The 4,607-nt window shown below is 39.5% G+C and overlaps 1 protein-coding gene across 1 annotated transcript in view; it reads left to right on the top strand.

Moving 5' to 3' along the window:
- The window catches only part of LOC109476404 (lathosterol oxidase-like), an 8,985-nt gene that overhangs the window by 496 nt on the left and 3,882 nt on the right, over positions 1-4,607 (top strand). The window lies entirely within an intron of this gene.

Genomic DNA, 4,607 nt, shown 5'->3' with positions numbered 1-4,607 from the left:
CTTTAATTTGATTGAAGCACTATGTAGCAGATGTATTTCAAGAGTACAAAACTTTTTGAATTCTACAGTACCATTTTCCTGTTGGATTGAGCGCTTCACTGTGGATACCAACACTCTAGTCAACCACGGCAATGAAGTCTCTGTCATCATTGAGTAAGTGTTAAAAGCATTTAATTTTTGATATTCCTTAAAAGATTGCTAAAATCACACACTCACTCACTATCCAGTTTATCATTTTAAATATACATGTACCATGATAGAAAATGGAATTCAGCACTAAGGACAGGTTCATTCTCAGATGTATTGGAGAAATTGCTACTGTAACATTGTTATTAATGACAACTGAAACAAAAAATCATAAAGAAGTTAAAATTTCTTGCAGATCTTGTGGTGAATATTGCTATTCTTCTTCTTCTTCTTATCCGAGTTTTACGTCTATTGATTCCCCAAATCGGGGGTATAGACGTGCTTGCACAGGTGCATGTTTGGGCTTGTCATTTTGCCCCTCAGCATGCTGAGGTGCAGAACAGCAAGCTTGTGCAAGTCTTTTTTTGAAGCAAGGTTTTTACTGACTGGATGCTCTTCCTAACGTATTCTTACGCAGAGTTATATTAAACATAATCATAATTACTATTCTGCCCACTCCAGGCACATCACCAGCCCTGTTTGTCAAGCAACAGTAACCGTTGACAACGGCAATCCGGTCCAAGCTGGTCTTCCGACATCCTTCGTCAACAACGTTGGCGGTGAGATGGGCCCTGTGTACATGGGCGGAGTCCCTCCAACCTTCGACCCCCTGACGGCCAGTCTACCAGTCTACGACTTTCAGGGATGCGTCTCGGAGCTGACGATTAACGCCGTCCCGTACAACTTTCTTTTCTCGCTCGGCGGGGAAAATGTGGAGGAGTGTGACGTGCTCCCCACGCCGCCCCCGGGGCCGACCGACCCCCCGCCGCCCACGTGCAGCGAGACGCGGTGTGAAAACGGCGGGACGTGTCGTGATGTCACAACGGGAGGCGTGCTGCAGTTCAAGTGTGACTGTCCGCTGCACTTTACTGGGGACAGGTGTGAGGAAGGTGGGTACATTTTACATAATGTACACACTGGTAAATTTGATATCTTTTGAAGACAAATTTCCTTTTTCTGTTTAGTGTTAGAATTTTGTTTTTCTATCATGATACACTGTCTTTTACTTTTCAAGAAAATTGTCAAAAACCTTGGCAGCCATTATCTTTTAAAGCCACTATTTTCTTAATTTAACATCCAAGTCATTTTGTGCCCAAAATGGTTCATACCAATCTAAAATGTCCTTGGTGCTGATTGGCCATCACTCATGACACCACTGATACTGATCAGTTTTTTTTTTAAATCTGGGCTAATTTTACATGTTTTCAAAATTTTGGGAGTATCAGTAAAAATGTATATTAAACATTTGATTCCATAAAGTTCAACATACATGATTGTATAATGTCTGCAACCATAATTTTGCCACTAGAGATCTCTCAAACATGCTGTTTTCAAAATGACAGATATGTGTAATATGTTATAATGGCGGTTACTTCAAACAAATGTCTTACAAATTTTAGATTATTGCTCCAAAATAAGTTTTGCTGACTCGATTTCTATTCTCTTTTCAGATCTAGTTGTGTATTTCCCATCCTTCTCTGGGAACACCTACCTGCAGTACTCACCCCTGGACCTGACTCAGCAGTACACAAACAACATCGTCGTTATGTTTAAAACTACTGCCACGGAGGCCACCATTTTGTATGCAGCAGAGGATGATGGGATTGCTAATGCGGTTGCCGCCAACAGTAATGCAGAATTTGTTCACCTGTACATTCAAGGTGGAACTTTGTGGTACAGGTAAGAATTTCATGATTTTTTCAACCATTTTCTGCCTAAGGAAGTTTGACAGGAGTGAGAATGTTTAATATTTCTGGTTAAAAATATCTATGAAAAATATTATGATGTAGAGACAACCGTGCAGTGTTTTCAATAATCATATTTCTTTGGTACCTACATGTAGTATGTATAGCACATTTTGAGTTTTATCAAATTTCTCTAAAGCTAAACAATACAATGCCTTTTTTTTGCCTACTTCAGAACTACTCCTTCTCTTAAATGACTTCTTTTTGCTATTAACAACAGTTGTGTATTATACATGTCTCATTGGTTATTCTGACATAAAGTTGTTTCTATTTCTCCCATATTTTATCGCAGGTTTAGCTGTGGAGGAGGCACAGTACTTAGCCTAAGCACAGACATCACAGTTAATAATGACTTCATGACTTCAGTTGTTATCCAGTAAGTACTTCCAAAATGTTGCTTTCAGCCTAGTATCATTTGAAATCGTAAAATAATCATACCACAAATGGTCTGATATTTGTAGATGTGTCCATATGAGAGAGTGCCTTAGTAGAAAAGTGTGTACTGTCTGTCAATTGCAAGTCAACAGATACAAAGGTCTCTAAAAGACTCTTGTAATTTCAACCTTGGGACTAAACTCACACTGGGAAGGGCTCTTTTTGCTAAGTGTGGTAGTGTGTTAAACATGCTTGAGGTGTGACTGTCCTCAAGCACTGGACCTAATGTTACATTTTTATGTCCAATCTGAGAGGACGTCCCTGACTGAAGCTTCAAGATTAATCTATAACTTTGACATGATTTTTGTCCTCACCAGACAAAGCCGACCTCGTCCCATCGGTAACACAATCCGTGGCATGTGCAGCGCGTCTGTTCAGGTGAACAGCTCGGCACCTGTTTCAAACGAGGTCAGGACTTACTTTGCACAGAAACCCTTCGGACCCCTCTACCTGGGGGGTCTACCCTCAGATCTGACAGCCGTCACACAAGCAGGTGAGTGATGCTTGGCAGTTATTTTCAAAAAGTGGCAGTTATTTTTAAAAAGTGGCAGATATTTTTGAAAAGCAGCAGTTATTTTCAAAGAGCAGTTTTTTTTCTTCAAAAAGTAGTACCGTAGCTAATTTCAAAAAGAAGCAGCAGGATGTCTTTTTTCTTCACATAATACATTGTCATATTTTAATGTTGTAGAATGTTTTGAATATATTTCAAGAGCAGTGTTCCCTCCTACAATGATTACCTACCAGTAAGTAAAGATCTGAACCAGCAATGGTGAAGTTTTATTCAATGAGTAGGAGGGACATTCAAAACTGCTTAAAATGTTCCTAAGACGTTTAAAGGATTTCTGTAATAAAATATCAAGCATAAAAAAAGTATTTTCAAAAGATATTTGAAAATAAGATATAATTTTGGTGCAGCCTAAAAAATCCTTTTGTTGTTTTTGTTTTCCACTTTCAAGGACCTGTGGTGAATTTTGAGGGGTGCATCGGAGCTGTGCAGGTCAACGACCTTGAGTACGACCTGTTCAGTGATGCGGAGGATGGAGAGAATGTGGGAGACTGTGTGGCTCATTCCATCTGTCAATTCATCCCCTGCAGGAACAATGGAACTTGCAGACTGTAAGACAATTTGTGACATCGTTTTAGAAGGTTCCTTGTTATACTTGATTTTAGCGTTGTTTCTTTATTCTGGGTCCCATTGAAAATCAAATGGTCTACCCAGCTGTCTGAAGATTCAATTACAGACTGTAATACAAAAATAAATAAACCAGTGGGTTTTCTCATCTAGCGTTTTGGTTGAAAAAATATTATTTATTATAGTAAAAAAACCTTCTTAGCCTCTTGCAAAAGATGGTTACCCAGTAGAACCACATATCTGAAATGTCCTTGGTGCTGATTGGCTATCACTCATCACACCTCAGATACTGATTGGCTATTTCAAATTTAAACCCCATTCTGAGCAATGGTAATCTTAAACAGCAATGTTTCGATTCTTTCCAATGTGCCAAAAATGGTTAGTACCAATCTAATACCTCCTTGGTGCTGATTGGCCATCACTCATCACACCTCAGATACTGATTGGCTATATAAGATTCGAACACTGACAATCCAAAACAGCAATTTTAACTTACTATTCTTTCAAAATGTACCAAAAGTGGTGAGTAACGGGGGGTGCCCTAATTCCGACCCATCCCTAATACCGAACTAGTTTGAAAAATCCTTGTTGCGGCGTTATGCATGGGAGCACGTGCCTAAAAATAATCACATGAATGGACTATGTTTTTGTGTTGATATCGGCAATCTCACAAAGTTTGTTTTATTTCCTACACTCCGACAACAGACGAGTGAAAAATCTGTGTGAATTCGACGCTTGTTCGGGGGTTGACGAGCGTGTCAAAAATGCAGGTTTTGCTTTACAAACAGCCACTTTGGAGCAAGTCGCGTAATCGTAAAAAGAGGACTTGTTTGGGACAGAAAACATTTGTAGATTGTTTTAGTCATAATTTGTGTATTATTATTTCTAAACTCTCTTCTCAGATCGACCTGTGTTAAACACTAGGTCGGAATTAGGGCACCCCTGTTGCGATAGAACGTTCCACCGGCAAAATGACCAAAAAACTGCCGTGCGTTTCGTGTACCATTACGCTTCGGTGCAAGCCGCTACACTCAAGTGAAATATACAGCTGTGCAGCTTTAATCGTTGTGATCTTTATCTGTCAATATTATATCTCATGTTGCGCGGGT

This window comes from Branchiostoma belcheri, unplaced genomic scaffold (genome assembly GCF_001625305.1).
Source record: "Branchiostoma belcheri isolate BF01 breed outbred unplaced genomic scaffold, Haploidv18h27 scaffold37, whole genome shotgun sequence".
Lineage (NCBI taxonomy): Eukaryota > Metazoa > Chordata > Leptocardii > Amphioxiformes > Branchiostomatidae > Branchiostoma > Branchiostoma belcheri.
This window is presented reverse-complemented; position numbering and strand designations above follow the sequence as displayed.